The sequence below is a fragment of the Macaca mulatta genome, chromosome 18 (assembly GCF_049350105.2).
Source record: "Macaca mulatta isolate MMU2019108-1 chromosome 18, T2T-MMU8v2.0, whole genome shotgun sequence".
NCBI lineage: Eukaryota > Metazoa > Chordata > Mammalia > Primates > Cercopithecidae > Macaca > Macaca mulatta.
The window spans coordinates 83,249,594-83,270,083 of record NC_133423.1 but is presented as its reverse complement, the minus strand read 5'-3'; the positions used below and the strand labels follow the sequence as shown (position 1 = coordinate 83,270,083).

The window sequence follows — 20,490 nt, the reverse complement described above, 5'->3', positions numbered from 1 at the left end:
CTTCTTGGATAGTTTCCTGGACTATATTAGTTGTCCTTCCAATGTGCCTCATAGGTAGCCTTTTGTACTAATTCCTAGGGAAAAACTCAGTCAGCTTTATTTTAATTGCATGCCTTCTTCTTTCTTTCTTTCGTTTTGTTTTGTTTTGTTTTTGCGACGGAGTTTCGCTCTTGCTGCCCAGGCTGGAGGGCAATGGCGTGCAATCTCGGCTCACCGCAAGCTCCGCCTCCCGGGTTCAAGCGATTCTTCTGCTGCAGCCTCCCAAGTAGCTGGGATTGATTACAGACATGTGCCACCACACCCGGCTAATTTTTTTTGTATGTTTAGTAGAGACGGGGTTTCTCCATGTTGGTCAGGCTGATCTTGAACTCCTGACCTCAGGTGATCCGCCTGCCTTGGCCTCCCAAAGTGCTGGGATTACAGGCGTGAGCCACCGTGCCCGGCCAACTGCGTACACTTAAGAAAGTGTATCTCCCACTGAACCATAAAATGCTTCAGGAGAGGACCTATGCCTTGTTTCCGTTGTGTTTCCCAGCCATGTGCAATGCTGGGTATATAGCGGGAATTTAGTAAATTTATATTTAGATTTATATATATCAAATAAATCGAATGCATGAAACATTTCCTGGTCTTCAGCGTGGATCATTAAACGGTGACCTTTAACAGTCTCATCTTTTTTATCAGATAAGCATAGTAACAACAACATTTATTTGTAAAGTGCTTTATAGAACATAAAATGTTTAAAAATTATTGTTTCATATTGGCAAGAAAACGAATTCTTAGTAAATTTGTGCTGCGTTATCAAATGAATTGGTCTGCTATTTAAATTCCTTAATATGTTGCTGTTCATTGATTAGTTAAGTGATAATGTTAGTAATTCTTACATCTGTATGGTCTTAAATTTTTAAGTAGAGACAGTTAATAGGTTATATTTTTTATTAATATTTTAAGCCTCTCTTAAGCAATAATTAGGCATCAACTCTGGTGAGGGTTTTGTAACCATAGTTTAAACCAATTTAAAACCATAGCATGAAGCTAAAAGCTTTTATTTTTATTTTGTAACAAGAAGAGTAATCTACAGCTAAGACTTAGGGACCAGAGAACCTAGCAGTAACATTAGACAGTAAAACCACTTAGCTAGGTGTGGTGGCGTGTATAGTCCCAGCCACTGGGGAGGCTGAGGTGGAAGAATTGTTTGAGGCCAGGAGTTGGAGGTCATCCTGGGCGAGATAGACTCTGTCTCTAAAAAAGAAAGGAAAAAAACCACTGGATTAGTCTTAGGAAGTAGAAGTTAATTATCCACAGCTCTCTATATTGTCAGTAAGTGACAAGTATCCTGTCTTTGCCTTGGACATGGCACACATGGGTGTGAGGGTGGGGTGGTTGTCACAGTCACCTAAGGAGCTTTTTCAGATGCTTTGTCCTTTCCCTAACTCTGCAGTTACTGACATTGTGGTGATATTGAATGATAATCAGTTATATTAAGATAGAGACAGGGTTTGCAAGATTGTTATTAACTGGAACTCCTTAACCTGAAAAGTCAGTAGTGACACAGAGGACAGAGAGTCTGCAGACCAGGGCTGTAGTTTACCGTGGGTGAGCCATGTGAATTCAAGCAGGTCACTTAGCCTCTCTTCACCTTCACCTTCCTTCACTTCCTTTTTATAAAACAAAGGGATTGGATTAGATGATCTGTAAACCCACATTTACAAATCTTCTCGTTTTTGATGCACAAACATAGAAAAAGAATTTTGCTCTTCAAAGAAGAAATGAAAAATGTGAATGAAAAATGTGATTATAACTTTGTCTAAAATGTGACATTACATTAAACAGATATTAATATTATAATACACTTTAAAAGCCCTTCAAATGAGTCTTCAGCTAAGTAAAATACTGACAATTTCTTTATTATCTCAGAAAAAAGAAAATCCTGGTGAACTGTTTTTCTTCTTGAGACTCAAACTCAAATCCAGGACAGTGATCTCATCTGGTTTCACTGTTTTAAATCTCATCTCTGTGCTGATGACTTACCTCGGTATCTCCCCTGAATTATTTGCTCCTCTGAAATTGACTGCCAGCATACTGGTCCACTTAGATATCAGTGGAATATCTCAAAGTTAAAGTTAATTCCTGATTTTTCCCCCCAAACCTATTCTTGATTTTTATTTTTTTTCTTTTTGAGACGGAGTCTCACTCTGTCACCCAGGCTGGAGTACAGTGGCTCAATCTCGACTCACTGCAAGCTCCGCCTGCCGGGTTCATGCCATTCTCCTGCCTCAGCCTACCAAGTAGCTGGGACTACAGGCGCCCGCCACCTCGCGCAGCTAATTTTTTTGTATTTTTAGTAGAGGCAGGGTTTCACCGTGTTAGCCAGGATGGTCCTGACCTCATGATCCGCTCGCCTCGGCCTCCCAAAATGCTGGGTTTACAGGCCTGAGCCACCGCACGCAGCCCATTCTTGATGTTTTCTATATCTGACCAAGCCAGAAACCTTGGGGTTGCCTTTGATTCTTAATACCTAACAGTCAATCTATTAGCAAATGTGTTTGGTTGTGCTTTGAAACTGTAGCCGGAAACTGCCCGTTTCTCATCAGCACTCCTTCCTACTGCTCTTACTCCACTAGAGCTATTCTCAGTCAGGAGCCAGAGGCCACCAGTTTTTGTCACGTCATGCCATGTGTCACTCCTCTACTAACCTGCAGTGGCTCCCCCTCTTCTTCAGTGTAAAAGTCACAGCCCTTCCAGTGGTCAGCAAGGCCCTGTGTGACCTGGTGCTCCATTACTTCTTATTTCATGCTCTCTCTCGTTCGATTCCTTCAGACACACTATTTGCTGTGCTATTTTCATAACATTGCAGGCACACTCCCTTCTCAGGGCCTTTGCACTGGCAGTTGCTTCTGCCTGAAACTCTCTTTCCCCAGATGGTTGCATACTTAGCCTCTCACCTCCTTCCATTCTGCTCCTGTGTAACCATCTGATGTGAAGGCTACACTGAACTAATGTGCTATTTAAAACTGCAGACTACTACCACAGCCACCTCTGCATGTGATGTTATTTTCTTCCATAGCATTTAGTGCCTTCTAATGTACTGTAATTTATGAATTTTATTTATTGCCTCTCTCCTTCTTCTAGAATGTATGCTTTGGAGGTCAGAGACTTTCTCATATGTAAAAATAGTGAGGATGAAATGATACTAAATGACTATATATTATTTATAGATACTATTTTGGCTAAGTACTACCTCAGTGAATTTGATTAAGGCCAAAGAAACCATGACAGTTGCATAACCCATTTTACAAACTATACACAGTAACAAATGCACGTGGGAAGTCCTGGACTCAAGAAAAGGTGCCCCTCCCACCAGCCTTCCTGCCCAGGAGCCTGTAGTGCTTTGCCGCCACTTGAGAGTGGCTTCCTGGGGGTCTTCATACCTGTGTCTTCTCACTGCTGTGCTTCACATCTGGCCCTCAAGGCCTCCACAGTGCTGATGCTACCGTGCTGCTGCTCAGGGCTCAGGGGTTATAAGGTGGACATGAGGTTCAGGACACTTTAATACTGTATTTTCAATTTAAATAGTCTATTGTGGCCCAATATTGGAACATCTTATAACTTTCTCTCTCTTTGTTTTTTTCCTTTGGCTTTCTTCTTTAGGCCAGACATCTTTTTCTGTGGGAAAAATTAAAGTTTTCAGATTGCATTGAAAGGGAACTTTGGGACACAACTCATTCAGAAATTAGGAGATGTGGCCGGGTGCAGTGGCTCACGCCTGTAATCCCAACACTTCGGGAGGCCAAGGCAGGTGGATCACCTGAGGTCAAGGAGTTTGAGACCAGCCTGGACAACATGGTGAAACCCTTTCTCTACTAAAAATACAAAAAAAAAAAAAAAAAGAACCAGGCATGGTGGCACCTGCCTATAATCTCCAGGCATGGGGGCACCTGCCTATAATCTCCAGGCATGGGGGCACCTGCCTATAATCTCCAGGCATGGGGGCACCTGCCTATAATCTCCAGGCATGGGGGCACCTGCCTATAATCTCCAGGCATGGGGGCACCTGCCTATAATCTCCAGGCATGGGGGCACCTGCCTATAATCTCCAGGCATGGGGGCACCTGCCTATAATCTCCAGGCATGGGGGCACCTGCCTATAATCTCCAGGCATGGGGGCACCTGCCTATAATCTCAGATACTCAGGAGGCTAAGGCAGGAGCATCACTTGAACTTGGGAGGCAGAGGTTGCAATGAGCCAAGACTGCACCATCCCACTCCAGCTGGGCGACGAGAGTGAAACTCCGTCTCAAAAAAAAAAAAAAAAGAAATTAGGAGATGGCATTTTAGGATGACTTTTCAGTTACCGCATAGGAAAAATGTTACTAGAAGAGGCAAGGTTAAAATATTCTTATATCCCAGCTAGTCCTGAAAATATATTTATTATATATCTAAGCCTTTAAAAATTGCAAACCTCTGTTCTTATCAATATAAATTTGTTTTATAAAAATAAAGTTTGTATGAACAGACAGTGGATATCATTGTTGCATTAAACTATGCTGTAGCAAAGAATAAGTTAATTCTTAAAAACATTTGGACCCTGCTTCCCTGTTTTGACAGATAAAATGAGCAATGAGTCAGTGGCTGTCATTGAATTAGAGGCAGTGGCTGTCATTGAATTAGAACCAGAAGGAGCTGGCAGTTGGACGTTAGCTAGCGTCTGTCCTTGCCCCAGTTCTTCTCAGGTTGGGCTTTTTTGTTTTTTCAGCTTGGCACAGAAGATTTCTTTAGAAGTGATGAAATGTAAACCACTCAGAACAGGCTTGTTCTATCTAAGAGCACCTTTTATCTAAGGGCACCTGGTACTGAGGGAAAACATTTTATGTATCCTGGCAATTTTTGTGCCTTTTCTTTCCTGTTGATGATACTTGTGTGTTTGAGGAAAGGTCATAGAGTATGCCTGCTTTCTCCACTGGACACCCTGGCAGAGTGGGCAGCCTTCAGACCTCCTCCCTTGGTATCTGGGTGGTGGTCCAGGGTCAGGGTCTCCTCCCTCACTTGCTCTTTCTGTCTTTAGCTCTGTTGCCTTTTACTTTATATGAATGGAGCTCTATAGTGGCCAACTTCATGGGCTATGGAGAAAGACCTGGGTTTGAGTTCTGGCTCTGTTGCTTACTTAGTTTCTAGTTACTTTACCTAATCTTAGTTTCTTCATCTCTGAAATTGGGTACAGAGGTGTTAATATGGATAATACCTATTTAATAGTATTGTATGAGAAATAATTCACATTAATAATATGTGCACAGGACCTTGCACATAGAAGCTCAGTAGATGTCAGCTATTAGGAAAATTACCTTTAAGCTGCCTTTAAAAATTCTTTCTATCTCTATATGTATCTGTATGAATAACTACCCATGACCTCTCCTAGGTTCTGAGAATACAAGAGTGACCAAAACAGACATGTCTCTGACTACACGGAATCCAAGTGGGAAAGATGTTTGTGCCTTGAGAGTTGTCAATTATTGGAAGAAAACTTCTGACTATATCTAAAGTAGGAAAAGAAATTTAAATTGAAGCAGGGGTAAAGTATTAAAGGCTTAATAAAAGAACCCTGAAGTTAAAAGAAAAAGATTTAGGAAAATCTGTGTAGTTTTCCAGAGTTTTTAATAGAAGCTGACATATTTGCCCGTAAGGACAATTAATAGGTCAGCACTAGCAATGTAAGAAAGGGAGTAGTAAGAAATAAGGTCTGTGAAGTAGACTGGAGCAAGTCCACGGAGGTTTTTTTAAAAGTGAGACAAGGAGAGCATTTGTGAACTGGAAAGTGAATTCAGTAGTTTTCCAGTACTGAAGAGATAACCTTTGGTGGCAGAACCAGAATTTAACAACTGGTTTTGAAAGAAACAATATTTGGTTTAAAAAATATAAATCTCTACTATTTAAACATGGAATGATAATCATATTTATATTTTGGCAGCCTATTTAATATCAGTAAATAACATGTGAAAGCTACTGTTAACTGTAAGTAGTACATTTTTATACTGCAGTAAGGCTTATTATAGTGAATAGATGACGTTGATATATTTACCTGGAAAAATTCTAATGGAGTTTTTTTAACCTAATGTACTTTTTAAAAAACTAAAATTAGGCAATTTAGAAACAACTAAATATCTATCAACTGATGAATGGATGAATAAAATGTGATATAGCCATACAACAGAATATTATTTGACAATAAAAAGATATGAAGTACTGCTACATCAACATGCTAAGTTGTAGAAGCCAATCACAAAAGACCACATATTATATTATTGCATTACATGACATGCCCAGAATAGGTAAATCTATAGAGCTGGAAAGTAGATTAATGGTTGCCTAGGGCTGAGGGGAGGGAGTACGGTTGGAGAAAAATGGGGAGTGACTGCTAACGGGTATGGGGTTTCTTCTGGGATGATGAAAATGGTCTAAAATTACTCGTGATCATGAATGTACAACTCTGCGTGTATTAAAAAGTATTAAAATGGGTACTTTGGGTGCATTGTATGGTGATTGTATCTTAAGAAAGCTCTGCAGAGTTTTTTTATTAAGCGATTTGAAAGAATTCTTAATTTCAAGAAACAGGAGGGGTGGAATATATCCTTTACATTGAGCTCTGTTCTCTCTAATGCCTAAATCAGTGGGTAGGAAAAATCAGTGTATTGTTAGACCAGTAGTTCTCAGTATGTGTCACTTGTGGAGCTGTGAAAAATGTGGAGTACCAGATCCTCCCTCTATGGTTTCTAATTCCGCAGGCCTGTGAAGGGCGTTGGGACTGATTTCTAACGCGCACCTGGATGAATCAGCTGTTTTGTTTCAAAAACTGAGAACCTCTCTGGGTTCTCTTAGAATACGCTCCTGAGCCAGTTGATCCAGCCTTTGTTTTCATTCTCTTGCTTTGGCTACCTTGTCAGTGCTAAAATATATATTTAGCAGTATATTTAGAGCTTGAAATTACATGAGAATCCCTCTGGCATTGTCTTATTCAGAGCAGGTAGCTGATGCTGGAGAGGTTAAGTTTTTTTTTGAGTCTCAAAATTATGAAATTAGGGAAGTGGAATCCAGATTTAAGTCAGCTTGTGCCCAGTCCAGTACTCTTTCCACTTCATCACACTGTCTGTTAGAATTTTATTCTGTGTGTAATAATCCTTTACCACTCCTTGACCTCCACAGGTGTAGGTGCCACCTACTTTTTGGTGCCTCTACCTGTTCATTGGCTGTGTGACTTTGAGCAAATTATGTAACCTCTTCATGCTTCAGTTTCTTGATCAGAAGGAGATAGGGTAAGAATCATACCTGCTTGATAGAATTACTGCAAGGATTTACAATAACATACAATAACATACAAGTGAAGTGCTTGACACAGGTAAGTGCTGGCACATAGTACATGCTCAGTGAATGTCAACTTATTTCTAGTAATAGACTGTTTCAGATACTTGCTTTCTTTAAGTGTCTAGAGTCATGAAATATTTTTAAAAGGACAGTTAAAATACGTGTTTTCTCAAAAAACCTACATTATAATTTTCCTGCAGGGGCTCAAAGGTGAATTTAGAGCAATGAGTTTCAAATTTGTTCAGAGCTTAGAGTTACCATGCTTGAGTTTCCAGACACATGATTATCTGTCTTATAAGTGAAAAACAGTTTTACTAGTAGAGAATGACTTTATTGGGTTTATATAATATAAATTCACTATAAGCGTATACATCCATAAAAAAGCTATATAGAAGTAAGCCTAATAAACTTGTAAATGGATGTTATTTTTAATTTGCATATTGTTAGTTTCATCATTTGCCAGTAAAAGTATAGCAGATGCCATGACTGAGAGAATATTTAGAGAGAGTTGTCTCATTAGTTTAAGTATTTACGTGACTTGAGAAAAGCTATTATTCTTAGGCCTTAGTGGTCTGATGCTTCATTCCAGCCTATGGAATACCATGGTAATCTGGCAACTTGATTTGAGAACCATTGTTTTATGGGCAAAGGAACGAATGTAGAGATGGGACAAACCAAACTATTTATGGCAGTAACAGTTTTAGGCTTATTGTTTTAGGATTATGGTGGCAAAATAACTCAGTTGTGAAATGTGATTTTTACATTTTTTGTAATTTAAAATGTATGAAAGAGGCCAGATATGGTAGCTCATGCCTGTAATCCCAGCACTTTGGGAGGCGGAGGTGGGAGGATTGCTTGAGGCTAGGAGTTTGAGACCAGCCTGGGTAACATAATGAGACCCTGTCTTTATTTAAAAAATTTTAAAAATTAGCAGGACGTAATGGCACACACCTGCAGCCACAGCTACTTGGGAGGCTAAAGTGGGAGGATCACTTGAGCCCAGGAGTTTGAGGTTAAAGTGAGCTATGATTATGCCACTACATTCCAGCCTGGGTGACAGAGCAAGACCTTGTCTCTAAATACATACATACATACATATATATATAAAACAAATGTATGAAAGTAATATAGAAACAAATTTACACAATATAGAAACAAAATATTTGCCCAGCTCTTCTGGTCCCACTTGCCAGAGGTAACTGTTAACAATTTGTGTATTCTCCTAGACAAATATATATGTATATGAGTTTATTATTTATGTATTTTATTTTTAGATAAACATTTTCATGCATGGTTTGCTTAGCGTTTTGCAGCGTACCTTTTTTAATCCTAATACATATTGAGCATCTTTTTACATGTTAGTACACATAGAACTACCTCATTGTGTTTAAAGCCTACTAACATTTTTTAAAGCTAACAGTTTGCTAGACACTGTTGTAAACTCTTTTCGTGTATCATTTAATGTTCACAAGAACCTTATGAAGCAGGCACAGTTATTATCCCCATTTTATAGACACACTAACAGCTACAGAGAGAGAAACTTTCTCAAAATCATGCACCATGTGAGTACTGGAGCCTAGATGTGACCGTAGGCAGCTGATTTCAGAGACTGCTTTGACATGACATTGCGACATCTCTTAAATTATTGCCACTGTTGAAAGCCTTTTGTCTGCTGGGATCCTACCTGTAGGTTTCTCGGCCTTTCCTGTCGTGAAGTTTTTTGGTTTCTCAATTCCTTAACTTTTGGTTTTCTAATTAAAAATGATGCTTAACCTTTGAAAGATGAAATGTTGTAATATTCTATATGTCATACAAAAGTATATGTGTATGTGTAAATGTTCCATTTGGCTTATTCATATAATTCAGACAGTCTTCATCCAGTTTTTTTGGTCTGATTTATAAGTTTTATTGGGAGGAGGTATTGTTTTAAAAAAATTATTTATTGTCCCGGCACGGTGGCTCACGCCTGTAATTCCTGCACTTTGGGAAGCCGAGGCAGGCGGATCACGAGGTCAAGAGTTCGAGACCAGCCTGACTAACATGGTGAAACCTCATCTCTACTAAAAATACAAAATGTAGCCGGGCGTGGTGGCGCATGCCTGTAATCCCAGCTACTCAGGAGGCTGAGGCAGGAGAATCACTTGAACCCAGGAGGTGGAGGTTGCAGTGAGCTGAGATCGCGCCACTGCACTCCAGCCTGAGTGACAGGGCAAGACTCCGTCTCAAAAAAAAAAAAATTATTTATTTTTAATTTAGAGACAGGGCCTTGCTATGTTGCCCAGACTGGACTCAAACGCCTAGGCTTAGGTGATCTTCCCATCTCAGCCACCAAGTAGCTAGGAGTACAAGTGCATGACACTATACCTGGCTAATTTGAGGGGAGGTGTTCATAATTTTCCTATTGTGACTATGGATTTATTATTTTCACCTTGTAATTCTGACTGCCGGTTTTAGGTAAAATTTTCAAGTTTACATTTTGAGACTATATTATTTGGTACAGGCAAGTTCATAATCATTATTTTTTGAAATACTTCTTTTGGTTCTTTTAATACTATTTTTCTTAAATTCATTTTTCTTTGTTCTTTTTTTTTTCTTGAGATGGAGTTTTGCTCTGTCACCCAGGCTGGAGTGCAGTGGCACCATCTCTCCTCACTGCAGCCTCTGCTTCCCGGGTTCAAGAGATTCTCCTGCCTCAGCCTCCCAAGTTGCTGGGACTACATCTGTAGTCCCATCTGTGCACCACCATGCCCGGCTAATTTTTGTATTTTTAGTAGAGATGGGGTTTCACCGTATTGGCCAGGCTGGTCTCAAACTCCTGACCTCAAATGATCCGTCTGCCTTGACCTCCCAAAGTGCTTGGAATATAGGCGTGAGCCACTGTGCCCAGCCCATTTTTCTTTTTGATATTTCTTCTGATTTGTTTTTCCCTGGCATGTATTATATGTTTCCATCCTTTTATATTAACCTTTCTGTGTCTTGCTTTAAGTCTATTTTTAATGAACAGTATGTTACTAGATTATCTCTTCTGTATCTCATTTGAGAGTCTGTCTTTTAATAAGCATGTTTTACCAGTTTATTTTCTTATTTTTTTTTTTTCTTTTGAGACAGGGTCTCTCTCTGTCACCTAAGCTGGAGTGATCCTCCCATCTCAGCCTTTCAAGTAGCAAGGACTACAGGTGTGCACCACCACGCCCAGCTAATTTTTTTTTTTTGTATTTTTAGAGATGGGGTTTTGCCATTTTGCTCAGGCTGATCTTGAACTCCTGGGCTCAAGCAATCCGTTCACCTCAGCCTCCCAAAAGTGCTAGGATTACAAGCATGAGCTACCTCACCTGGCCTTTTTCTTCTTCTTTCTTCTTTCTTCTTTCTTCTTCTTTCTTCTTTCTTCTTCTTCCCTTCTTCTTCTTCCTTCCTTTCTTCTTCTTCTTCCTTTCTTCTTCTTCCTTTCTTCTTCTTCCTTTCTTCTTCTTCCTTCCTTTCTTCTTCCTTTCTTCTTCTTCTTCCTTTCTTCTTCTTCCTTTCTTCTTCTTCCTTTCTTCTTCTTCCTTCCTTTCTTCTTCCTTTCTTCTTCTTCTTCCTTCCTTTCTTCTTCTTCTTCCTTTCTTCTTCTTCTTCCTTTCTTCTTCTTCCTTTCTTCTTCTTCCTTCCTTTCTTCTTCCTTTCTTCTTCTTCTTCCTTTCTTCTTCTTCCTTTCTTCTTCTTCTTCTTCCTTCTTTCTTCCTCTTCCTCCTCCTCTTCCTCCTATTCCTCCTCTTCCTCCATTTTTTTTTTTTTTTTTGAGATGGTGTCTCGCTGTGTCACCCAGGCTGGAGTGCAGTGGCACGATCTCAGCTAACTGCAAGCTCCGCCTCGCGGGTTCACGCCATTCTCCTGCCTCAGCCTCCCGAGTAGCTGGGACTACAGGTGCCGCCACCACGCCCGAGTAATTTTTTGTATATTAGTAGAAACGGGGTTTCACCATGTTGGCCAGGATGGTCTCGATCTCCTGACCTCGTGATCGTGATCCACCTGCAACCTCACTGCAACCTCCACCTCCCCAGTTAAAGCGATTCTCCTGCATCAGCCTCCTGAGTAGCTGGGACTACAGGTACTTGCCACCATGCCCAGCTATTTTTTGTATTTTTAGTAGTGATGGGGTTTCACCATGTTGGCCAGGATGGTCTCGATCTCTTGACCTCATGATCCACCTGCCTCGGCCTCCCAAAGTGCTGGGATTATAGGCTTGCGCCACCATACCCAGCCTTTTTCTTCTTTAAATATAAGAGATCATCGTCTGTTGCCCATATGTGGTCTCGAACTCCTGGGCTTAAGCAATCCTCCTGTGTCTGCCTCTCAGAGTGGTGGGATTACAGGTGTGAGTCACTGCACCTAGCCCCTATGTACATTTATTATGATTTCTGATATATTTGGACTGTATAATTACTGTATAATTATACAGTAATCTAGATACCGTAATCTATTTATCTACTTAATATAGGGCCATGGTTCCCCTAAAGCAGGGAAACATACCACGGTTTAGCTTTATTTTTATGTATTATTTTAAGTTGGAGATAGCTGGTCATTATCATTTGGGTGACATCGGAGCAGCAATATTAAATTTTTCCTTTTCTCAAATACTAATTTCTACTTTTTTTCATCTGCTCTACAAGAGGCAGTTTTCTGAACGTGCCTCTCTGCCTTTTCATTAACCGTGTCAATAACTGGAAATAACCAAAGGGGACTGAAGCGTAGAATGACTGGCTCAACTACAGACGTTGGGCTTTTCCTGTTTTCTAAGATACTGATTCTCTTAGTAGAAATTTACCATGGTTTATAGTTTATGAAACCGACTGGCATACAAAGGACTCAATTTGGATTTTGGTCTGCTGTGTTGTACCCATGATGTTTTGTTAGAGTTAAGTCATCTGTGGAGTTAGGAAATTCATTTGCCTTTAAGGAGCAAACTTTATGGGAATGTGAACCTTTTAGGGTTGCAGACAGTTGTTAATGAAACCTATGATTGAAAAAGTAGTTCATCAAGTTCCTTGTCTGTGTTCCTGAAACTAAGCATTTTAGAACAACAGTCTCTCCTAATGATTTTTTTTTTTTTTAACAGTCTCATTCTGTTGCCCAGGCTGGAGTGCAGTGGTGTGATTCTGGCTCACTGCAACCTCCACCTCCTGGGTTCAAGCGATTCTCATGCGTTAGCCAGCCAAGTAGCTGGGATTACAGGTGTGTGCCACCACGCCTGGCTAATTTTTGTATTTTTAGTAGAGATAGGGTTTTGCCATGTTGGCCAGGCTGGTCTCAAACTCCTGATCTCAGGTGATCCACCTGCCTTGACCTCCCAAAGTGCCGAGATTACAGGCATGAGCCACCACGCCTGGACTGTCATAATTAATTTGGACTCGGTAGGTATAGTTAAGGAAAAATGTTAGCAGGAATGATATTTTTCAGATTTAATCAGGATAGAGTAAAAATAGTGTGGCTTTTTTACTTCTAAAAGTTTCATCTTTTAATCTTGGTTTTTTTAACCTTTTAGTGCCTTGTTTTTACTGTTTTCAAAATGGAAATTATACATTGTATAGAGTGAAACCTTAATTAATGGTTACTAATCAAGTGCTGTAAGCAACTTAGATGAAAGTCACTTTAGTTCAAAGTACTATAGTAATATTTTAAATAAGCAGTTTGAGAACTTTCTGTGGAAATGACTAACACAGGATTATTGACTTAAATGCCGTGATTGCTTTGCGCTCTTTTGATGACGTGGGGTGTGTTTGTTCCCCTTTCTTGGGGATTGCTGGTCTCACCTGTGAAATTCTCAAGTCCTTTTCTATCATTACTTGGCCTGGAAACTCAATAAAGTGTTTGCTTACTTTAGTAGTTCAGTGGGTATAAAATAGAGCGCCTGTCGTGTAAGGCAGTGTGCTGGGAAAAGGCAGGCCTAATGATATATACTCTTCACCCATGGGGATAAGTGGAATCATGTGGCAGTAAGAAAAGGGAAGTTTTTTTCCCTTAGAAAATATCTCCAGTATTGAGGGACAGGCTGGGGTCGTCCGCACCACACCAGGAATAACTGACTCTACTGCTTTCTCTCCCACTGGAGAAAGCGTTTATCGAACTCCTAAACCCAAGCAATCCACCTGCCTCCCAAGTGTTGGGATTACAGGCGTGAGCCACCACCATGCTTGGCCCTGAAGACCATGTTTCTGCACGTGACTGAGAGTTATGAGGAAATTCTTTGCTGTAGTGTAGTTCATTTTTTAAAAAGCATTGAAGTGTTTTAGCAAGAGAGGGACATGATAAAATTGACATTTAAAAGAGAATACATTACTAGGCCGGGCGTGGTGGCTCACACCTGTAATCCCAGCTCTTTGGGAGGCCAAGGCAGGTGGATCACCTGAGGTCAGGAGTTTAAGACCAGTCTGGCCAACATGGCAAAACCCCATCTCGGCTATTAGCCAGGCGTAGTGGCACACACCTGTAACCCCAGCTACTTGGGAGGCTGAGGCAGGAGAATCGCTTGATCCCGGGAGGTAGAGATTGCAGTGAGCCGAGATCACACCACTGCACTCCAGCCTAGGTGACAGAGTGAGACTCCATCTCCAAAAGAAAAAAAAAGAGAGAGAGAGAATACATTATTAGATGGCTAGGATACGATTTCAAACCTTTTCTCTCCGACCTTCCAACACCCTCTTCTCCTTTCTCAATCTCATTTATGTTTTTTTACTCAAGAAAATAGAAGCAACCTGAAGAGAACTTTGACACTGTCCCACTGCCAAGTCCACCTGCCTGCATCTTGACCAAATACCTTCTCAAGGACATTACTTCAGAAATAACCAGAAGGAACTGTTTCTATCCTGTTTCCACTTCCTCTTACCGTGTTTTCACCAAGACCCACTCTGTGAAAGCATCTCTTGTCAAGGCCATCAAGCTAGACAGGAAGAAAATTAGAAGAATGTAGAATCAAGAGAAGAAAGTATTCAAAAATAAGATGAGGTCACCTGTGTCAAATGCTGGTGACAGGTGGTTTAAAGGCTTGATGATTGAAGCAAACTGGCCTATGCTCAGGGCTGGAAATAGAGTGAAGTGGTAGAGTGAAGTACAGTGGTAATTCCAAAGCAGTTCTAGTTCGGATGCAAGAGTAGAGAGATAACTTGATTCCTGGGACCTTTATTTTGTTTTGGAAATTTTCATAACCCCTGGCAAGTAAGGGGAATCATACCTTTGTCAATGTTGCTGCATGGTAATGCTCCCCAAGAAATTGTATCAGCCTCTATATGTTGTGATAAAATACATATAACATTCACCATTTTTACAATCTTGATTGTACAGTTCAGTGGCATTTGCTATATAACCATTGCCACTGTTTCCCAAAGTTTCTCATCATTCCGAATTGAAACTTTGTATTCCTTCAGTAGTAACTCCCAGTCCCCTTTCCTCCTCTCCCCCTGCTAACCTTAAATCTACTTTCTGCTTCTCTGAATTTCCCGTTCTGGATAGTTCATGTAAGTGGAATCATATAATAATTGCCTTTTAGTGTCTAGCTTCTTTCACTTAGCATAATGTTTTTAAGGTTCATCCATGTTGTAGCATGTAACAAATTTCATTCCTTTTAAAGGCTGAGTAATATTCCATTGTGCGCACAGCCCCACAGGTTTTAAAGTAGGCTTTATTACTAGTCAGTAGTGTGTGTGTGTGTGTGTGTGTGTGTGTGTGTGTGTGTGTGTGTGTGTAAACTTTTTCCTCTCAGTGGAAAATTCCTGTCTTGTTCATAGCTTGGTTCAGATTTGATTGTCTTTGATGGTTTTGGGGTTTTTTTTTTCCTCCCCTTCTCTTAAAAGCCTTTAAGGCCTAACTTTAAAAAAAAAAATTCAAAAGGACCCATTTCCAAAATTGTATGTTTCTGCAAAGCAAGCCAGTCGAGTTCCTGTGATGATTGCTGAGGTTTTTCAGAGGCAGTTGATTATCGCCGCAAATTTTCTTTACTTCTGTTGAAGTATAATTTACTCTGAGGCTTACTTATAGGAAAAAAGTCAAAACCTCTGTGGTTCTTCAACTTTAACATTTGCATAAGCAGAACTCCACATATTTATAGCCTGTGTATTTCTTTTAGTATTTGGATTCTGTATTTTCTTACTGTCTTAGTCTGTTCGGGCTGCTATAACGGAATACCATAGACTGGGTGACCGAAGAGTAAGAGATTGATCCAGGGCTACACATTGGATAGTGGGTAGAGTCTCTGCTCATGATTACTAGTCTGGTAATCTGTTCACAGTGGAAGTACTTGTTCAGTTTTTTAAAAAATCAACCTTGAAGTATAATTTAAATATAATAAAATGCTGATAATTTAAATGTACAGTTTGATGAGTATGTAATCACTGCTCCAATCATTTCATCACCCTAGAAGGTTTCCTGTGCAGTCAGTCCCCCAGCTCCAACTTCACATCAATTGAACTGTACAGAACGTGTTTTTTGTGCTGACTTTTCTTGCTAGCAGTGTTTTTGAGATTCATCTGTGTTGAGTGTGCAGTAATAGTGTCCCTTTGTATTACTGGCTATTATTCCATTGTGTCAATATATTGCAATTTGTTTATCCATTCCTCTGTTGATGAATAGTTGGGTTAATTACAGTTTTGGGTGATTGCTGCTATGAGCGTTTAGGTATGAGTCTTTTTATGGATATGTGCTTTTTCTTTTTCTTGGGTAAACAGGAATGTAATTGGTGGGTCATATGGTAAATGTATGTTTGAGTTTTGTAAGAAACTCCTAAACAGCTTTACAGTGTGGTCGCATTGTTTTGTATTCACAGCAGCAATGTACGTGTTCTGGTTTTCCACATCTTCACCAATACTTATTATTGTCAGTCTTTTTAATTTTAGTCATTCTAGAGGGTGTAAAATGGTGTCTCATTGTAATGTGCTTTTCCCTAATGACTAGTAAGGTATAGCATTTATTCACATGCTTATCAGCCATTTGTATATCTTCTTTTTGCAAGGTATATGTTCATATCTTTTGCCTACTTTTTATTGGGTTATCTTATTGAGTTCTGTTTTTTTAAAAAATACATTGTAGACTCAAGTTCTTGATAAGATAAATATACATATATGTAAAATAGATATTTTTGCCCAGCATGTGACTTGTCTTTTTATTGCTATTATTGTCTTTTGAAGAACCAAGTTTTAATTTTGATCAATTCTGTCAACTTTTTATTTTATGTTTAGTGTTTTTATGTATCTTGTGTAAGAAGTATTTGTCTACCTCATTGACAATGACTATGTAGAAATAGAAAACATTTAAAAATCTACAAACACTACTAGTGTCATGCAGATTTTCTCCTTTTTTTCTAGAATATTCCTAGATTTAGCTTTTATATTTTGATATATGATCCATTTTAAAATAATTTTTGTATATGGTATGAGGCAGGGGTCTGGGTTATTCTTTTTTCAGATATATATCCAGTTGTTTCAGCACCATTTGTTGAATGATATCCTTTCCCCATTAAACTACCTTGGTACTTTCATTAAAAATCCATTTATCATGTAAGTGTGGGACTATGGGTTCCCAGTTTATCTGTTGACCCTTAGGCCAGGCCAGTATTAAACAGTATTGATTACTGTAACTTTACTGTCTTTTTTTTTTTTTTTTTTTTTTTTTTGAGACAGAGTCTCACTCTGTTGCCTAGGCTGCAGTACAGTGGTGCAGTCTCGGCCCACTGCAACTTCCATCTCCCAGGTTTGAGTGATTCTTCTGCCTCAGCCTCCCAAGTAGCTGGAACTACAGGCACATGCCACCACACCCGGCTAATTTTTTGTATTTTTAGTAGAGACGGGGTTTCACCATGTTAGCCAGGATGATCTCCAACTCCTGACCTTGTGATCTGCTCTCCTTGGCCTCCCAAAGTACTGGAATTACAGGCGTGAGCCACCGTGCCCGGTCTTCTTTTTTTTCTTTTTTGAGATGGAGTCTCCCTCTGTTGCCCAGGCTGGAGTGCAGTGGCACGATCTCGGCTCACTGCAGTCTCTGCCTTCTGGGTCCACGTGATTCTCCTGCTTCAGCCTCCCAAAGTGCTAGGATTACAGGCACCCGCCACCACACCTTGCTAATTTTCGTATTTTAGGTAGAGACGGGATTTTGCTGTGTCTACCAGGCTGGTCTCGAGCAACACCCGCCTCAGCCTCCCAAAGTGCTGGGATTACAGAGACGAGCCACCATGCCTGGTGATTGGAAGTCTTAAAATTAGGTAGTATAAGTCATCCAGCTTTGTTATTCCTTTCCAAAATTGTTCTGGCTATTCTAGATAATTTGCATTTCCATATACAATTTTTTTTTTTTTTTTTTGAGACAAGTCTCACTCTATCGCCCAGGCTGGAGTGCAGTGGCACGATCTCGGCTCACTGCAACCTCCGCCTCCTGGGTTCAAGTGATTCTCTTGCCTCAGCCTCCTGAGTAGGTGGGATTACAGGCATGCGCCACCATGCCTGGCTAATTTTTTTATTTTTAGTAGAGACGGGGTTTCTCGATGTTGGTCAGGCTGTTCTGGAACTCCTGACCTCAGGTGATCCGCCCACCTCGGCCTCCCAAAGTGCTGGGATTACAGGCATGAGCCACCGCGTCCAGCCTCCATATACATTTTTAAATCAGTTTTTCAGTTTCTCTAAAAGTCTTAACTAGGATTTTAAGATTGCATTGACTTTAAGTCAGTTTGGAAAGAACTGACATTGTAGCAGTATTAGTCTTTCAATCCATAAATTTGGTATAATTTCTCCATTTACTTAGACCTTTACTTTCTTTCAGTAATGTGTAGTTTTCAGTGTTAGGATATTGCAGGTTTTTGTAGGCAGGATTAACTCTTATGCAGATGCAAATACATATGCCTATTTACCACTTTAAAAAGGCAACAGAGGCATATCTAAATTTTAGGGAAAGGCCAGGCTCAGTAGTTCACGCCTGTAATCCCAGCACTTTGGGAGAATCCCTTGAGACCAGCCTGGGTAACATAGCAAGACCCCATCACTACAAAAAAATACACAAATTAGCTGGGCCTGGTTGTGTGCATCTGTAGTCCCAGCTATTCAGGAGGTTGAGGCAGGAGGATTTCTTAAACTCAGGGATTTGAGGTTATAGTGAGCTATGATCATGCTACTGCACTCTACCCTGGGCAACAGAGTGAGACCCTGTGTCTAAATAAATAAATAATTACTAGGGGAAGATTTTTCTTTTTTGAGAAATGACTAGCTTTTTATTTTAATTTTTTAATTACTTTTTACTCTTTTTGTTCACTGAGTCATAACTAGCCATTTTTGAGGATCTAGTTTATCAGACTGAAGTCATGAATAATTGCTGTATCACTGTCAGTAACTTCGATCCCTGTCTTTCTATCATTTTCCACTTTTTCCTCTCTACCTTCTTTTCATCACCATTCAAAACATGCTTAAAACTCTGGTCTTAAAAGACAGACTAAAAAACACCTACCTCCGCCCTGTCTTATCTCCAGCTACTGCCATGTATTTTCCCTTTTCTTCATAGAATTTTCTGAGACTGCTGTGTACAAGTTTCTGTTTACTCACCCAGATTGCCCTTGCCAAAGCCTCCAGTGACCTCCACCTCACGGAATCCAGTGGACGTGTGGTGGAGTTTCTCTTCTTACTCACATTCAATACACATGACGATGCATTCCCTCTGGAAATATTTTCTTTCTTTGGTTTTTGTGATACCACAGTTTTTGGATTTCATCCTTTTCTCCCTTTCCCAACCCTGCTGCTCCTTTACAGTCCAGTCTCTTGGTTTGTCATCCTCTGGCCAGCCCCTGAGTGTTTAGTTCTTCTCCTGTCTGCATTCTCTCCTTAGGCTGTCTCATACACTCTGTGAGTTCACTAACCAGTGATACGCCAGGGAATCGCACTGTGTGTTCCTAGCCCATGGCTCTCCTTTGCCACCCACACAGCTGCCTATCTAGTGTCTGTGATTATATTTCCCACAGGTATTTAACTTGCCATCTTTCTTGTCCAAACTGTTTTTCCTCCAGTTTTCCATATCAGTAAATTCTACCACTATCCCTACTAGCTCAAGCTAGAAACCCGGGAATCTTTTTTTTTTTCCTGCCTACATTTAATGCATTGTGAAGTCCTGTCTATTCTACCTCCTAAAGACTCTTTCTCTGTCTACCTACTATTATTACCCATCCCAGGAAACCATCAGCCCTATGTTTGACTCTACTGCAATAGCCTCCTGTTTGATCTTCCGGCATCTGCTGTAGCCCATTTCTAATCCATTCTCCAACACTGTATTTTTTAAGCCACATTACCTGTATATATTTTTTTAAATTAATACTTTATTTTTTTAGAGCAGTTTTATGTTTACAGAAAAATTGCTCAGAAAGTACAGAGAATTCTCACATAATCTTAAGTCACTTTCTCCTGTTATTAATATCTTGCATTAATACAGTACAATTGATGAACCAATATTGATACATTAAAAATTAAAAGTCGGCTGGACGCGTTGGCTCACACCTTTAATCCCAGCACTTTGGGAGGCTGAGGTGGGCAGATCATGAGGTCAGGAGATGAAGACCATCCTGGCTAACACAGTGAAACCCCATCTCTACTAAAAATACAGAAAATTAGCCGGGCGTGGTAGTGGGCACCTGTAGTCCCAGCTACTCGGGAGACTGAGGCAGGAGAATGGCATGAACCCGGGAGGTGGAGCTTGCAATGAGCCAAGATTGCGCCACTGCACTCCAGCCTGGGCGACAAAGCAAGAATCTGTGTCAAAGGGAAAAAAAAAAGAAAAATTAAAAGTCGATAGTACATAAGGGTTCACTTTTTATGTTTTATATTCTATGGGTTTTGACAGATATATGATTACACATGTCCATCATTACTGTTACATAGATAGCTCATTTCTTTTTTATCTTTGAATATTATTCCATTTTCTGGATTTACCACAGTTTGTTTACCCATTCACCTTTTGAGGAACATCTTGGTTGCTTCTAAGTTTGACTATAAACATTCATGTGCAGGTTTTTGTATGGACATGGTTTAAACTTATTTGGGTAAATACCAAGAAGCATATTGGCCGGATCATTTGGTAATAGTGTGTTTAGTTTTGTAAGAAACTGCTAAATTGTCCCCCAGTTTTGCATTCCCGAGA

At 40.1% G+C, this 20,490-nt stretch overlaps 1 protein-coding gene and 1 long non-coding RNA gene across 27 annotated transcripts in view; one reads left to right on the top strand and one right to left on the bottom strand.

Annotated features, from left to right (window-relative positions):
* Window positions 1-20,490, top strand: part of SPIRE1 (spire type actin nucleation factor 1) — a 196,402-nt gene that overhangs the window by 67,441 nt on the left and 108,471 nt on the right. The gene's annotated exons all lie outside the window — the stretch shown is intronic.
* On the bottom strand, window positions 1,033-19,108 carry LOC144336547 (uncharacterized). The gene is made up of 3 exons (XR_013408431.1): window positions 18,909-19,108; window positions 1,592-1,658; window positions 1,033-1,242 (listed from the first exon to the last, which is right to left on the bottom strand). It is a non-coding gene; the product is annotated as an uncharacterized LOC144336547 (long non-coding RNA).